The sequence below is a fragment of the Macrobrachium rosenbergii genome, chromosome 22, assembly GCF_040412425.1.
Source record: "Macrobrachium rosenbergii isolate ZJJX-2024 chromosome 22, ASM4041242v1, whole genome shotgun sequence".
In the NCBI taxonomy this organism is placed as follows: domain Eukaryota; kingdom Metazoa; phylum Arthropoda; class Malacostraca; order Decapoda; family Palaemonidae; genus Macrobrachium; species Macrobrachium rosenbergii.
In genome coordinates, this window is record NC_089762.1 from 20,790,765 (window position 1) to 20,809,389 (window position 18,625).

Here is an 18,625-nt window from a genome sequence, read left to right on the forward strand (position 1 = left end):
GCGAGTTATTCGATAGTCTGAAGGCAGTCATGTGTAGCGCTTGGAGGTTTTGGTGATACCTTTCCAAGTGGGGTTGTTTGAGTAGATCTACTCTTAGCGGAAGTTCTCTCGGAGTATCCACTATCCATTCCAGTACCTCTCGGAGTATCCACTATCCATTCCAGTACCTCTTGTGGGCCAGTAAGGAGCGACTAGAGTCATTCTGGTGCCCTCGTGCGACACGAACTTCTGCAATACTTTGTGGATTATTTTGAAAGGTGGGAATGCGTAAACGTCCAAGTTTGACCAGGTCCATGAAGAATGCGTCTATGTAAGCAGCCTCTGGATCCGGAACGGGGGAACAATAAGTTTCTATCCTCTTCGTTCGTGCTGTGGCGAAAAGGTCTATGCACGGTCATCCCCAAATCAGCCACATGCTCTTGCAGACGTCCTGATGTAGCATCCATTCTGTGGACAGGACTTGATCCTTCCTGCTCAGCATGTCTGCTCTTGCATTTCTCTGCCCTTGAATAAAGCGGGTTAGTAGTATCACATTCTTCTCCTTCGCCCAGAGAAGAAGTCTTCTTGTTGTCTCGTATAGAGATTTGGAGTGAGTGCCCCCTTGTTTGCTGATGTAGGCCAGCGCTGTTGTGTTGTCGGAGTTGACCTGCACCACTTTGTTTTTTACTACCTGTTCGTATTCTTTCAGAGCTAGAAGGATAGCTGTTAGTTCCTTCTGATTGATATGCCAAGACTCTTGCTGTTTGGTCCAAGAGCCCGAGACTTAGTTGATTCCCAGAGTCGCTCCCCATCCTGAGTCCGATGCGTCGGAGAACAACACTAGGTCTGGGTTCCTCTGTTTCAGGGAAAGGCCCTCTCGTAGCTTGATGTGGTCGTTCCACCATTTTAGATATTGCCTCACAGGTTTCGAGATGGGGATACACTTCGTCTCCAATTCTTTTTCCTTGTCCCAGTTCTGATTGAGATGGAACTGTAACGGGCGAAGATTCAGTCTCCCCAAGGAGACAAACTGCTCTAGAGAGGAAAGGGTCCCCAGCAGACTCATCCATTCCCTCACCGAGCATGTTCGTTTCCTTAAGAAGCTCTGAATCTTTTCTAAGGCTTGTTCCGTCCTTGACAACGACGGAAAAGCCCAAAAAGTCCGACTCTGAATCCTCATCCCAAGGTATAGAATCTCTTGGGATGGAATCAGTTGGGATTTTTCCTTGTTTATAAGTAGGCCCAGTTCTTCTGATAACTGGATTGTCGTCTGAAGATCCTTCAGGCAGCGTGTGTGGGAAGGGGCTCTAAGAAGCCAGTCGCCTAGGTATAAGGAGATTCTGATGCCTCTCGTGTGCAACATTCCTGCTACATTGTTCATCAACCTCGTGAAAACTTGAGGAGCAGTGCTTAGGCCGAAACAAAGAGCTCAAAACTGGAACACTTCTTCCTCGTGAACGAATCTCAGATATTTCTTGGAGCTCGGGTGGATAGGGATGTGGAAATAAGCATCCTGCAGATCCAATGATACCATCCAGTCGTGCTGTCTGACTGCTGCTAGGACAGATTTCGTCGTTTCCATTGTAAATTTTGTCTTTTGAATAAAAACGTTGAGAGCACTCACGTCCAACACTGGTCTCCATCCCCCCAAGTTCTTGGGAACCAGGAATAAGCGATTGTAAAATCCTGGGGAATCCACATCTTGAACTCTTTCTATGGCTTTCTTTTGCAACAGAAGAGATATTTGCTATTGCAGAGCCTCCGCCTTCGTTTTCTTCTTGTATTTGGCCGAAAGGTCTATCGGTCTTGATGCTAGAGGGGGCTTCCTGAGGAAAGGGATCTTGTACCCCTCTTTGATCAACTGGATGGACCATGGATCCTCTCCTCTCCTCTCCCACACTTGCCAGAAGTTGTTCAGTCTGGCTCCTACTGCTGTCTGAAGGAGACCCCCATCAGACTCTGTGTCTTCCTTGTCTGTAGCCTCTCTTCGTTGATCTTCTCCCAGCAGATCTTGAGTTTCCTCTACTGAGGGCTTTGAAACGAAAGGGTTGAGAGACAGGAGCTTCTCCTCTATTCTTCCGTGCTTGAACCGAAGCTCGTTGGCAGTACTTTTTAGCTGTTTTCGTAATCAAGTCCTGCGTGGGTTTTTTGTGATAAGGCGCTGTGACTTCTTTACCAGCTCTTGAGGGAACAGGTGAGCAGAAAGAGGAGCATAAAGGAGTTCCGATTTTTGAATAGTAGTTACTCCATTGGAAAGAAAAGAGCAAAGATGTGCCCTTTTCTTTAAGATTCCTGCAGAGAAAAGTGCCGCCAGCTCGTTGGCACCATCTCTGAGAGCCTTATCCATGCAAGCCATTATATGTACCAGATCCTCCGTGTCTGCATTCTTGTTGGCGTCCATCTTTTTACCCAAGGCTCCCAGGGTCCAGTCAAGGAAATTAAAAACCTCAAAGGCCCTAAAGATTCCTTTGAGAAGATGGTCCATTTCAGATGCGGACCAAAACACCTTCGACTTCATCATTGCTGTGCGGTGGGAAGCGTCTACTAGGCTCGAGAAATCCCCCTGGGAAGAAGAGGGAACTCCTAGGCCAAGAGATTCTCCAGTTTCATACCAACGCTAGATCTAGAAGCTAGCCTGGCTGGGGGAAAGGAGAACACCGTCCGGCCTAGATCTTTCTTAGTATTCATCCACACTTCCATCAATTTTAAAGCCCGTTTGGATGAGCGAGACATAACCATTTTCATAAAGAAGTTCGTTGACGACATCTTTCTTAAAGTAAATTCCGATGGAGGAGAACGAGGAGAGGCTGGAATGAAGTTATCAGGAAAAAGTTCCGTGAAAACTTTCATTAATTTCTTTAAGTCCGAAGAGGGATGTTGGTCTTTTCACGCTTCCTCGTCCGATATGTCATCCACCGGATTGTCTAGTGAGTGAGGCAGATCGTCTTCTACGTCATCCGACTGCTGTCCTGTTATCGGGTCGGTAAAGTCCTCCTTTGTATATTGGAGTTCAGTTTCATGACGCTTGAAGTCGTGGTGTATGTCATCTTGACGTTTGGCGTCCTGGCGTCCTGTTAGAGCATATTGATGTCCAGCTTCTTGATGCCTGGTGTCTTGGAGGCTATCTTCTAAAAGATTAACTTCCCGTGGTACAGTTTCATGACGCTTGACATTCTGGCGTCCAAATTCTTGACGCCTGGCGTCCTGGAGCCCAATCTCTTGAAGCTTGACTTCTTGGCGCCCAGTTTCATGACGCTTGGCGTCCTGGCGACGAACTCCTTGACGCCTGGCGTCCTGGCGTCTGTCTTCCTGCAGATCCACATCCTTGCGTCCAGCCAAATGACGCTTGGCGCCTTGTTATTCAACTTCTTGTGTGTCCCGTCGTGCAGCCTTCTGGCGTTCGCTGTCCCGCCAAACCTTGAGGTCACTTGAGAACTGGCCGCCTGTGCGACATCGGTCAAAAGCTTCCTCAGGTTGACGTACAGCGATCGGAACTTCTTGAGCAGGACCAATCTTCTTTCTGTGTTCGCTGTACCGCCGATCCTTTAAGTCACTTGAGAACTGGCTGCCTGTGCGACATCTGTCCCAAGTATCTTCCGGTTGGAATACAGCAATCGGAGGAAGAACCGTATCCTTCTTCCCTGCAGGATGTAAAACTTGAACTAAGGAAGAGAGTTTCTGCTGCATATCTTTAAAGAGTTGTAATTGTGGAGCTTCCTGCTGCTGGGGACAGACCGGGGGAGCCGCAACTTCCTCGTATCAACTCTCTCTCAACGTCCCGTAAGGATTGTGGAGAGTGTTCTGGGGACGAATACCAATCCGAGGGAAGGGGAGGGGCATGTACAGAGGGTAGTAATGCGTCCACCTTCTTGCTGTTAGGCGTCCTGATCGGACCTGCCAGTTTATGTCTACTCTTGGCGGGTGAGCTGACTTCGGAGTTGGAAGGAAAGCGCTCCGGACTGCTCCAGTGGCTACAACCTGGAGCTTGACTTGACTCTCTATGACGTCCTGCAACAGTGGGAAGTTTTCTCTTGAGAGGTCTCGATTCCGATTTAAGACGCCAGCCCTGTCTGGGGAATGCGTCGTCCGAAGACGAAGAACGAAGAACACGACTTAACCTCGCCTTTTCTATGGCGAGGGTGAGCGTCCTGGGAAGCATCAACAGGTACGCTCGAGGGGACGACCGCTCAGGAACTAAAGCCTCTCGCCTCCCTTCATCTTTCGACATTCCTTCTCACAGGGGTTGGTGAGCTTGGAAGAGGTCCAGGAATAGGAGCGCGACAGGACCGAGCGGCCGCACCCTCCACTGCACTTGCACTAAACTTTTCACTTTTTAGATCTCTCATATCGGACCATAACTTCTCCCTGTCTTCTGCAAGGGATTCTACCCGTTTTCCCAGGGTATGAATGGCCGCCATCATATCCTGAAGAGTTGGTTCTTTATTACCTGTATCAGAAGGGGAGTTAGAAATTACCGCTACTGCGGAAGGGTCAATTGGATTGTTAGAATGGGGCAAGGAAATATCTAACCCCTGACTGTCCCTTGAAGAGTGAGATATAGAACTCTTGGCTCTTCTGAGCCGGTCTCTTTCAAGTTTTCTCACATGCCGGTTGTAATCTAACCATTCTCTTTCAGACAGACCCAAACATTCATCACATCTATCGTCCAATTGACAACTCTTACCTCTACATTTTACACATATTTGATGGGGATCCAAAGGGGCTTTAGCAAGTCTAGTCTTACATCCCCTCACACACATTCTTACACTCGATGAAGAGTCAGACATGTTGAAAATTCAAAAGAGAGATCCAAAACACAAGCAGAGGTTCAAACTAATCAGTATCTAAAAGGTCTAAGAATAATCCAAAAGCAAATCCAAAAGCGAGCGAAAGCCAAAGCCAAAGTGTACTTCACCAAATAACTGAAAAAACACAGGCTGCGAATGAAATTCCAACGATGTCACCGTTACGGCGGCAGGGAAGATCTGTGGAATATGTAGAATGGTTCCAGTTACCTGGGTAGAGGGCGCACAGGTGGACCACCTGACTACCCGATTGGCGATTGCCGCGAGTTTTTGAAATTCTGCCATCACGTCAGGGACTTAAGCTATATATATACTGTAACTACCAGATCAGTTAGATGTTTGAAAAAAAGTGTTTTAGGATGATACATAGTAGAGTACAGTACTAGGGGTAGTACGTAGAGCATATCTAAAATACGTAAGACAACAGGAATACTGCAGGGTACGTATGTTTACATCTGCGGTGCGTAGCATTTTCATGTATGTACTAAGTATATATTAGTGACTACTGTAAGTACATTTTATAAGATAAAAACGATTGACTAATTTTCAAATATTACAGTACTGTAATATATTAACGTATACACAGCAAAATTTCAATAACATATATTTGTTTTTCTTAAAAGTGCTTCACCCAAGCCACCTCTCTGTAAATATAAAGAACTCACGATGCTGGATGCTGTGTACCCAGGACCAGTGATACTTGACACACTATTGGCTGTCATCTGCAAAGCAGCCAATCCAGAAGCACCATTCATTTTCCTTGGCGCTGATTGGCTGTTCACTTGGCGCTGATTGGCTGAACATTCACAACCAACTCGAGAACATGGAATTCTGGGAGACCGCATCCACGGCATCCTTCTCAGTTGTGCATAGTTCGCAGCATCTTCTTACCGTGTGAAATCATGCGTCCTTCCATTTGGGTTTTTTATCTTTGTGCATCAGCAGTATTCGGCCCTAAAATGCCTCCTAAAAAACGCCCTGCTCCTTCAAAGCCTTCTGGTAAAGAGTCTAAAAGAAAGAAGACTGTTATGAAACTCGAGGAGGTGAAACTTCTTGACATGTTAAAGGAGGGCAAAAGTTTTGTGCGGTTGGCAGCCATTTTAGTATTAATGAGAGCACAGTGAGATATATCAGGAAGAAAGAGGCGGAGATACGCAAATCTGTGAGTATGAGCTACTTTGGTAGTGCAAAGACAGTTGCGACAGTGTGGGATAAAACAATCGTGAAGATGGAATCTGCTCTGGTAATCTGGATAAAGGACTGCTGGAAGAAGAACGTGCCCCTCGACTCCAACATCATTCACGAGAAAGCGTGACAACTCTACCAGCAGTTATCAACTGCTAAGGAAGGCGATGATGTAGTACAGGCAGAGGAAGGCGTTGAAGAAGACGAATTAGAATTCTTAGGCTTTGATGAACCAGCAGAAGAAGAAGAGAGGGAAGAGCCCCAACCAGGCCATCATCAGCACCTCAAGGTTTCCAGGCCAGCAAGGGGGTGGTTCCACCAATTTCAAAAGCGGTTCCACCTAAAGTCTGTTACATTACATGGGGAATCAGCATCTGCAGGCATTGAAGCAGCTGTGAAATATCCGGAGGCCTTCAAGAACATCATCGAGAAGAAGGGCTACCATCCAGAACAGGTGTTCAATATGGATGAGACTGGCCTGTTCTGGAAGAGGATCCCTTTCTGGACATACCTTATGAAGGACAAAGCTAAAGCCTCCGGATTCAAGGCCCAGAAGGATAGGGTTACCCTCATCATGTGTGGGAACGCAGCTGGTTTCATGTTTAAACAAGGTCTCATTTACAAGGCTGCAAACCCCAGGGCCCTCAAGAATAAGAACAAGGAATTGCTTCCTGTGTTCTGGATGCATAACCCTAAGGCCTGGATCACCAAAGTCCTCACAGAGTACTCATTCCATCAGAGCTTCATCCCTCAAGTTAGGCAATACCTGAACAACTTGGCCAAGGAGTTCAGGGTGTTGCTGATTATGGATAATGCTGGTGGCGACCTTCTCGATCTTTCTTATAACGGAGTCCAGCTTGAGTTCCTCCCTCCCAACACCACCTCCCTCCTCCAGCCTATGGACCAGGGCGTGATCCGTGCCTTCAAGGCACTCTATACCGGGAATTCCCTCCAGCACCTTGTGAATGCAATGGACAGTGACAGTGAATTTACACTAAAAGAATATTGGCGTAAATTCATGATTGCCACGTCTGACCATCATCAGCCGATCACTGAATGACATGAAGAAGGAGACCCTGAACGCATGCTGCAACAAGTTGTGGCCGGAGTGAGTTCATGATTACAGGGGCTTCTCTCCTCAAGAAATTCAACATTCGGCCATTAATAAGGCTGTCCAGTTGGCGAGGATTCTAGGTGGGGAAGGCTTCAGGACATCACCAAGGATGAAATCGGCACCCTTATTGATGCTCACTCTGACCCCCTGACGGACCAGGATTTGGAAGAGCTGATGAAGTCTGCCAGTGAGGAAGAAGATACGCCAGGTTCAAGGGAGGAGCAGGAGGAAGAGGAGAGCAGCCTGACTTTGGAACGTCTGTCCCACATTCAGAGAATGATTAAGGATATGGAGGAGTATGTTTCAACATGGGATCCTTTTATGGAACACTCCTTAAAGTTTTCAAACATCCTTGATTTAGCATGGGAGCCCTATAATCAAACCCTCACCACCATGAAAAAGCAGCGACAGCAGCTGCCTATCACCATGTTCATCAAACAGACAAAGAAGGCCCCTCCAAAGCCTCCCAAATCACCCGAAGTAGTGCCTCTCAAATCGCCTGAAGAAGTGCCTTCCCAATCACCTGAAGTAGTGCCTCTTGAATCGCCTGAAGTAGTGCCTCCCCAACCACCTAAAGTAGTGCCTCCCAAATCAACTGAAGAAGTGCCTCCTGAAGGTGAAGAGGCACCATCAGATGAGTTGTAACTCCTCTGCTCTGCTGTGCAGTCATATCTTTATCATCATTCATCGCACTGCACAGCTAATTCATCATCATCATCTTTAGTCAACATTCATCGCTGGTGAGTACCCGTATGATTTACGTATGTAGTAATCTTAATATGCTGTGTAAGTAATGTTTTAAAATGTGCATATATTTTATTTTTTATTTTTTGTCTCTCTCTTTTTGTGAATTACGTATACAGTACGTAAATACCAATGTTCCCCCCGAAAAGAAAACAGGACGGCTTGTAACTGTATGAAAGAAAATGTGTGTGGCTGAAAACATAGGGGGGACTGGATTATTTTCACCTACAGCTGTAAGCCATACAGTACGTAAGTATAAATGTAACGATAAAATGTTTAAGATGGCTTGGAAATTATATTAATAGTATCATTTTAAAGATTAATACAGTAATAAGGTAATAGTTTAATGTATATTTGATGTACACTGGTATTTTTAGGCATACTTTGGTGTTTGACCTTTCATGCTTTCATGGTAGGCAGGTATAAGCGTTTTTAGAGGGGCGTTGTAAGCATTCGCGGATTTGAGCTATTTGCAGGGGTCTGGAACACATCCCCACGAATTGAGCTATATACATACATACATCATACATACATACATCCATACATACATACATATATGGGGGTTCATATATATATATATATATATATATATATATACATATATACATATATATACATACATATATATATATATATATATATATATATATATATAATAAATATATATATATATATATATATATATATATATATATATATATATATATATATATATATATATATATATATATATATATATATATATATATATATATATATATATATATATATATATATATATATATATATATATATATATAAAAGGCTGAAGGTGACCTTTGAAAAGTTGGGTCAGCTATTGCAGGGTCCATTTTCACTATACGCAGCAAATAGGAAAATGCTGAAACATTCGCATACCACAAGGGTCGAAGAAACCACCTTGGTGACCGGACATGGGCTGGCAAATGCGTTTTTTCAGCAAAGAACGTTCTAGAAGCTGAACCAGTTACAAAATCCGGTTTTGAAGGATGCATGTCGATAGTGACGCCTTGAAGTACAGAGGCGTGTCTTGCGAACTTTGACCTCGAATGATGTCATACAAAAATACGTTCGTTAAATGCGTTACATAATGAATATAATGGGAGGAACCGTTTGTTCGAATTGGACTTGTGAGATCCGTTTCATGTGTGTCTGAAGATGTGAGTGATTTTTCACATGGAGACTGTCCCAGAGGACTTGTGGAGTGAGTAAGAATTCATATAATTTTTAGACTTTGTTTTTCAGAACTGTGAACACACGGTATCTCCTGTGACAGTGAAATGTGTGTTTCTGCAATTTTTTACATTTTATGATTTTTAATGTGACGTTTGTTCTTTCACAGGTATTTCTGTTCCACTCCATTCCTATTCCTTTTTCCTCTCTCCCTCCTACAAGGATGAGAGTGGTATGACATTTGAGATGACCTGTTTTACTGATTGACCTGTTCAAGATTTGACAGATGAGTTATTTTCTGTATTCCCTTAGGTATTTGAGTGTTTATGATTTTGGAGCATTATTTCCTTAGAAGGTTTTCTGATAGTTATGTGAAACATTGGATTTCATTCTTCGTAATTCTTATGAAGTTATTTTTCGTTGATTTTTGTCAATAAAGGGTTTTAGTTTTGTACTTAGTATCTCATTCCAGTAGTCCTCAGATTTTAGTTAGGGAAAGATATAACTTATGATATCGGCTCACGTTACACATAATGTCTCGGAATAAGCGAGATCAAACCTCTGTTCATAAAACAGAGACTTAAATCAAGTATAGGCTCAGAAATGGCCTTTACAGTTTTTGGTGGCAGCGTAAAAGGTAGCGTATAAGGTAGTTAGGGCAGTTATAGGGTGTTAAATAATTAGGCATGTATACGTTTCCGATGAGACATAAATTAGTGTTGGCATCTCAGGATAGGATTTTGTTGGAGTCAGCAGCGTCAGATGTTGCTGGGGGCGAGCCGCGAGCATCTCTCTCGCTAGCTAGTGTTTCATGAAGAGTGCTTTGGGTAGGGGGTAGAACAGTGGGTGTGTTGTGAAATAATTGCGGTATTAAGACCGCTATGCGTGTGTTAAAACATGTGAAGACGCGCGAGTGTTTTTTGTTTCTCTCTCTCTCTTCGCTTGATGGAAATTCGCGCTCTGCTAACGTAAGTGTTGTGATGTTATCTTTTCTTTTTTTTTTTAGTTGTGTTAATGTGAAATTGTCCACCGTTTGTGTCGTAACTGGTGATAGGACAACTGTGTGTTTTTGTCGTTGAGTTTTGACTAATGTTTGGTTGCAACGAGTGTGTTACGTCATCACCACGGTGACATAGTAATTGCACCACGAGTTTGGGCGGAGCGTCGATTTGCTTAGCCACACCTAGTGAAGCGCTGGCGTATTATGGTGTGCTGAATTTTTTTTTTTTTTATAGCAATCTGCATGTGTACGCATCGGGCGTGTATTATGTAAGGGTGATATTTGGTTGTTGGGTTATTTCTGGGAACTTTAGTATTTGGGTAGTATCCTACATGATATTTATGAGTTGCGGGGGTGCAAAACAGGTTTTGCACAAGTGTGAATGCACGTCTTGGTTTTTGTAGTCACACACGTATGTGCGTGTGGGTATGTGTGTGTGAGTATGTGGGCAGAGCGCTTGCCTTTTTTTTTGAGTGACACTTTTCCGTTTGGACAAAGGGAAGTGTTGATCCAGCAGTTTTTGACACTGAGAGATTTTGATGCAAGCCTCAAATACATTGAAGGTAAGCATAATGTGGTTGCAGATGCATTGAGCAGATATTTTCCGGTTGAGGATGAGGGAGTACATACCGAATCCTGTGCGGAAGACGAGAGTGGACATTTGGTGTCTCATGTCTTGGATACTAGTAGTTCTGAGATATCTCATGTAGGGGACAAACACGTTCCTATAGTGCATACTTCGGAGAGAAATAGTGTGTCGGCAGTCTCGGAAGAGATTGTTATTCGTGATGTTGAGGGAAACGCTGTGTGTTATGTTACTGGTGAAAATGTCACTTGGGACATACCCTTGCTTGAAGAGAAGCAAGATGAAGATAAATTATTATCAGATGCTAAAGCATTTCTCAGAGGAGTTTTACCGAAGAAAGGTTATAAGTTGCCTTTTTCTGGACTAGAATTGGAGAATAATTTATTAGTTAGGAAAGTTAAGTATAACTTGCAAAGTAGTCTAAGTATGGGTGAAACTACACAAATCATTGTGCCAGAGAGTCTAGTACCACAAGTTCTAGATATTGTACATTGTAAATTTGGTTCTCCTCATTTAGATGTTGATAAGACGTATGAAAACGTTAGGTCAAAGTTCTTTTGGAAAAATATGTTTTCCGCAGTAGAGGCCTTTGTGAAGAATTGCTCTATTTGCAATGCGAATAAAGCTGGCGACGACGGTGTCGTGTCGTTTGGGTTCATATCCCATACCAAATAGGCCGTTTCAGAGAGTGCATATGGATATTCTGGGTAATTTCTCAGAATCTGCTTATGGGTATAGACATTTGTTAGTGGTTGTTGATGAAGGTTATTGAAGCTCTTAGAATGACCGTGGGAGGTAATGACCCAAATTGGGACCGCTATCTTCCACAGGTACAGCATAGCATAAATGCTATGTTTAGCGATACTATTGGAATGTCTCCCAATGGCGCTTTTTGGATACCCAGCGAGGCGCGTTTGATCTATTACCCATTCCGACAGGTGATGAGGTTGTAAAATCGCTGATTTCAAAGCGAGAGAGAGATATCGCGACTTGCTAAGAATCTGGAGATGAAAACGCAAGACATGGTACATAGGAGTAATGCAAAGCCAGATAGAGTCAAAGTGGCTGTTGGAGATAGAGTTTATTTGAAGATAAATGTCAGGAATCAGCTGAACTATAAGCTAGGTCCTAAGTTTGAAGGTCCGTTCCGCGTTGTTGAAGCAAAATTGGGAAATAGATTTATTGTTGTGAATGAAAACACTGGTGTGTCTCGTTTGACACATATTTCTAAGATTAAAAAGACGAGTTAATGGGTATTAGCATGGATGCATTCCTGGGTTGTATTGTTGTTATGGTAATGGGTAGTTACGGGTCATTTTTTTTCCTTTCGGGTGTTAATGGGTTGTAAATGGGCATGACTTGCAGTTTGTTGTAATTCAGGAGGATGTTACTCCGTAGAGTTTTACGAATTTTTAATAGTTCGGGTTCATTGTGATTTCTGATGTAAGCTGCAGTACTTAGTGTAAATTGTGTGCAGAATGCCGTAGAGTTTTGTAGATATATGAATTTGAGTTTTTGTTTTTTTTTATATGGATATAATATTTATAACCATTTTGTAATTGTTTGTAATATCTCTGTGAAAATTTTTTATTTTGTGCTTGCAAGATTCGTCATTTGTTGTGAAGACGTGATTTTTAAAATGTCTTTTCTTACAGATATGTTGTGTGTTAAGTAAACTTATGATTCTGTGGGATATTTTTCCCATTTTGTTTTGTTTAATCTTTTAAAATTGTATTTTGAAAAGCTTATCTGATCCCTACATCCTGTCTGCTGAGAGAAAGAATGGAGACTCGCTTCTCTGTGTTTGATCAGGTGCTTTGAGTCAAAAGGCATCCACTTTTGCTTATCTGACGAATTGTCACCCAGTCGGCGAGTTAAACTGTTATGTTTTTATCACTGTGTGCTTATTCCATCTGTATTAACTCTGCCTATGCCTATTCTATTCATAATTTTAAGGACGAGAGGTAGAGAAATAGCAAATAAGTGCTGTCATTTTGTATCTAGTGTTTGCGCAGCTACCCAGGTTGACAAAAGATTTTGTAGCTCTGGCCAGGAAGTGTCAATCATAGCGATACGGCCAGTTTCGCTTCGAACTGATCGTGTGTACAAGTATACTTGTATACGTGTGTGTATGTGTATTCATACATGTGTATTCTGTGTGAATACCCTATGTGTATTCTCAGCCTACGAAACTTAAAATCCAATGTCTTCTTAGAGACAGATCAGTCTGGTAGCAAGGGCCATTAGAGGAAGACCTCAGACACACACACACACACTCTCTCTCTCTCTCTCTCTCTCTCTCTCTCTCTCTCTCTCTCTCTCTCTCTCTCTCTCTCTCTCTCTCTCTCTCTCAATAGTCCCGATATTATAACGGGAATAACAGAAAAATATTCATTGAAAAGCTCTGTTAAACTCACCCCAGGAGTGTGTTAATTTTGTAGAAGGGTTCAGGAATTAATATTTTGTACAAGTGTTGAAGAGGAGATATATATTGGTGTAATGTTTACTGAAGGTAATATGGTGAATACTGAGTTTTGTTAATATTCCTGGTAAAAGAGAATTGTTGTGTTTGAATAAGTTTTAAAAAGAAGTGAGTCTGACTTTTCTTTTTATAGGAAAAGTTATATAAAAGATTGATGTAATTTTTAAACACAATATTGGTGATTGTGGTGTTTTCATTTTTGTATATCGCATTCTTATATGTCTGTGCTATCATATTATTGTGATTTTATTGTTGCCATGTTTTGCTAGTAATTTCTTAGCATTTTGTTAGTGCCTACCTGTTATAGAGATTTTTGGAGAATGTTATGTGGATTTCAATCAGTATTATTTTGATGACTGTTTGTAATTCTTGAATCAGGTAAAAGCTTGGTACTTCAGTGATAGTTAATAGTTTGATTCTTACATAATCAGATTGTTTTCTTGATAAAGCAAAGTTTTGTGAATTAAACTTGATTAAGAGATACTTAAGTCTTACACTGTTGTCAATTAACGGTAAATCTTTTGAGATTGTAAATTTTACGTATAACTTTTGAACTTAGAAATAAATCTGTTTGTTTAAAGTTTTTAAAACATAGCGTTTCATTTTGATTACCAGTACTTACAGACATTAATGAGGGTGTATAAGGTAAGTGATATTCCTGTTTGTTCACCTAAGACTTATCTAGGTAAAATAGAACCAGAGAGATAGCTACAGTGCTGGTTGAAGTGAAACTCATATTCCATTAGTCTGGATATAACTTAATAATTGTTACCTCATCCATAGCTTGATAAAGTTACATTGATTTTCTCCAGTGATAAGTAAGTTTATGGGATCATTATACCTTTAGAGATTCAGTCGAAGCTTTGTTATGAGGTTTCAAGTATCTGGTCGATGTGAGGTAACTTTTGGTATTATCATTTTTACAACAGATTTGTTGACCTATTTGTGCAATAACCAGGTGCTTGATCACTTCATAACATATATATATATATATATATATATATATATATATATATATATATATATATATATATATATATATATATATATATATATATATATACACACACACACACACACACACACAGGTATTATCCTACTTATGATGGGGTTAGATTCCAAAACCCATCATCTGTTGGAAAAACTTATCTCGAACATAGCCTGGCCTACACTATAAAGTATACTGCATACATATACATTTAGTAATTATTAATATCAGCTAACCCTGGAGGTTCATGCAGACTGACTCATGATAATTCAATTCAAAGAGAAATTGAGTAACAAACAAGAATTGCTCAGCCTACACTATGGTATATCGTATACATTAACAGTAGCCTACCCTACATTACACTGTACTCTAAATTCACATATTATTATTGTTTTATACAAACATCAACATAATGATTATGCATCCTTTCCATGGATCTTTTAAAAACGTTATGCTTTACTTCACTGTATCCATTAACATTGTATGTATTCTCATATTGCTTTTGTATTATATATTGCAATCATAGCGATCAGTGTTTTGGTTTGGAAACTGATTACGCAGTAAGTTTATTTCGCCATATTTAGCTCAGTTCAGAGCGCTTTTCTTGCTTCTAGCTAGCGTAAATCAATCTCTACATACTTTATTTATTTTGGACAAGGTTATTTTTCAGTTTTATGAAGTGTTTTTCAGTCGAAATATAACTTAAATACGTCTCGTTGTGAAAATTATTTTAACTATTTTTTTTTGTTAATAGATGACGTTGGCCATTGGAGACATGTTTATTTTAAGTAGAGAAATCAAGATTCCGTTCGCTATTTTCACTTGATTTCATCATAATATGAGCTTTACGTATTTGTCTTTTGTCAGCGTGAAAAAGCAGTAATATGTGTTCATTCATGCCCAGCAGTTTTGATTAACCCCTTCACTACTGGGACGCATGCATGTACGTCTTTTATGGTCCAGTAATAAAAGACCGCGACCTATGCTTAAATGTCTTTCATCCCTCCTCGAAAAGCAAAGCGGTTTTCTCAAGCTTGGATGGATTTCAGACATAGTACTGTGTATGAGAGAGGTGCTGAATCTCCACCCACTATTTATTCTAGCCAGTGAGTGTCCGATGGACGTCATGACATCATTTTCACATGGGGATATTAGGAGGGGTATTGTCCAACAGGTGCCAGTGTACCTCAGGCTATTATCTGAGAAGGGTTATCATGATTTTGTGCATAAACCATGTGGATTTGAAATCTAAACTTTTTTCTTTTGATTGCAGTTACTTTATATGTTTTTGTTGTTCTTGTTTTTCAGCGTCATGTCAGATGATAGTGTTTCAGAATCAGGGTCTGAGTACCTGTCAGATCTATCTATCTAGTGATTGTGGTGATAGTTTCTTAGAGGATGACAGTGACAACGAGTGTTTGGAAGACATTGAACCTACAGTATTGTCGATGAAGGTTGGTGGTTCATAAGTAATCCATTTTGTGACGTGTGGCCAGACCCACCCCCGATTTCACAGAGGGTGCCAATGGGATCTCTGCTTACACACCAGATTTCACCTGCCCACATGATGCATTTTGTTATTTTTTTTTGTAGTGATGTAATTGACAGATTGTGTGAATGGATGAATGCTTGGGCAGAGGAGTATTTTCGCTCAACAGGAAAGCGTAAGGTGAATGGACTTCTATGGAGGCCTGCTACTCACGATGAGATGTATGTTTTTTTATAGCTTGCTGATGATAATGGGGGTGAATAAAATGCCTCGTACTGCTATTACTACTGTTGCTACTACTATTATTTTACTAATACTTTACTACTTATTCTGCTACTTTATTTCTACTACTTTACTACTATTTCTACTACTTTATAACTGTTTCTATTTCTACAATTACTTTTTCCATTAAATATTCCTCTTTTTTCCGATATCCTTATTATTTTTTTTGCCAATGTGGTAAAAAATATTCATTGATATATACACAATGTTTTCACATAAGAATATAAAGGAAAAATATGTATAACAAAGTTTAGTGGGAGCAAGTGATAATTAATATACTCGCGGTCGACAGGGGGTCTCATGTGGTATGCAAGCGTTAGTGGCAATGCAATAGGCTGGTGGCAAAGGGGTTAAAATACTTTTCTCTCCAATTTTATTTACGGTCGAGTTTCATCCATGTTGTCGATGCACGATAATTTAGAGTCATTAGCCCTGAACATTGTTTTCTTAGCTTCAGCTACAACTTACAGCTTAAATTTAGCTGTATATTTCCTTGCCGATCTTTTCTCCATAACGAATAAGGTATGATGTAAAAATACATCAGTCCTATTCTACTTAACGTCATTTGTAACATAACTATGGTAATTGTTTACTACCGTACGATGGTTGAAACACAAGCAAAACAGCTGTTGTTATCAGATTTGGTTGTTACTAGCAAAACAGCAGTTTCTCGTTTGGTGGTTTATGGCTGTATGCATTTACGCAAGAGTATAACGTTACTAACAATACTTTTATCATTCTCTTTTACTTTTTTGACTAGAAGATGGGATAAAGAGATGTAGGAAAAGAAGTTGGTCTATTGTAATTTGGTATTTCTTGCTGCCTGATTGTACGGTGCTACCAGCCCCCACATGAAACTTAAAAATATTTTCTAAATATTGTCGTATTGGTATTAATTATTAACCCCATGGCAAAATTGAATTATCATAAAATGAATCATCGTAACTCAAGCACTACCTGTGTGTGTGTGTGTGTGTGTGTGTGTGTGTGTATATATATATATATATATATATATATATATATATATATATATATATATATATATATATATATATATATATATATATATATATATATGCAGTCCCTGGTTATCGGAGATCCAGTTTTATGGTGCTTGTCTAGTGACAAAAATCAGCAATTTTAGGCGCCAAAAATCTCTGATTTCCGCTTACTGGCGCTGATACATATCTAACAGAGGTGCCAATAAGTGCCAAAAAACACAGAAAATTGAAGATTTTTGGTTATCTTCATGCCATCAGAATGGAACACCGGCCTATAACTGGGGACTGCCTGTGTATGTATGTATGTATGTATGTATGTATGTATATGTATATATATATATATATATATATATATATATATATATATATATATATATATATATATATATACATACATATACATACAGTATACACACATATATACATACACACATACACATATATATATATATATATATATATATATATATTTTTTTATATAAATATTACTGCTGTTCGCCCTCAATGTATTTCTTTGTAGTTCTATCAGATGAACCAACGTCCGTTGTAGTTCTATCAGATGAACCAACGTCCGCGGCCAAATCACGTAGGCAAGTTTAAATTGTAACGTTCGCGTGTAGGAAGGAATAGGTAGCATTTAGGCATTTAACCCCATAGGAGAAATTTCCATATTCAACTTTATGATAGGTGGCCCTAAAGTCCTTTTTTCCTTTCTACCTGTCCCTCTTGGCGAATGTTTTTAACAGAGCGTAGATGCCTGAGGGAACGAATGCATCCCTGTTTGACCTAGGCCGGTCAGCGAACAGGGAGAGAGAAACCAGCCGCCGAATCCAGCAGACGTCTGGGAAGTGGCTCTGTCACCGCCTTTCTCTATTATTTTATTAGTGAATGGTGAAGTACGAAATAATACCCGGAGCTTCCAATTGTCCGTTGTATGCACAACAATGCTTCGTCCTAAGGTAAAGTCTGTGTTTTGTTCAAAACTTCATCCATTCTTTTACCCTCTTTTCTGTATTTCCCAATCTTTCTTTGTTTCATTCTCCAGCCACCATTTAGGGTAATCGCTGGTATGAAGTCTAGATTAAGCCAAATTATTATATTGTTTAGCGTTAGCCGAATTATCCCAGTAAGTCTCGGGGATTTAGGCAAGCAACTCATTTTTAATACTCTGGTATTCGTTATGCCTAGCGCTCATTGTTTAGGGAAAACTGTTGCGTCTTTGTATTTAATACCATCTTAACAAGTAGAGATTTTTCTGCATCCGCAGTTGGTGACGTTTATCATAAAGTCTTTATTCCTTGAATATTCTTTGTTAAGGTTAATTACCCTTAACTGGCGACCTTTGGTTAATTAACGTCTGTCTTTGAGGTTAATTCGTGGCTTCAAGTGACAGGTTACGTGCATTCTTGGCATGCAGGGCTGTGAAAAAATTACGTAAATTAAACAATAACTGATCAGCCAAGACATGCACGTAACAATATAAATATATATATATATATATATATATATATATATATATATATATATATATATATATATATATATATATATATATATATATATATATATATATATATATATATATATATAATCATACAAATGAAAGAAAAAGACTTTTTGAGTGAGTGTCATCAAATGATGACTACTTATACCTTCAGGGTAAATTCCTGGTATCGTCCTCTGACAATCAAAATTTCGTGCCATACAGTTTGAACGAATTTTGCGGGAAACGTGTTCAGATTATTTCCATGGGCAATAAATACCTCACGGCAACTCTTA

General features: G+C 40.2%; 1 protein-coding gene across 3 annotated transcripts in view; it reads right to left on the bottom strand.

The window, feature by feature from the left end:
- obe (obelus) overlaps window positions 1-18,625 on the bottom strand; it is a 437,154-nt gene that overhangs the window by 246,436 nt on the left and 172,093 nt on the right. The window lies entirely within an intron of this gene.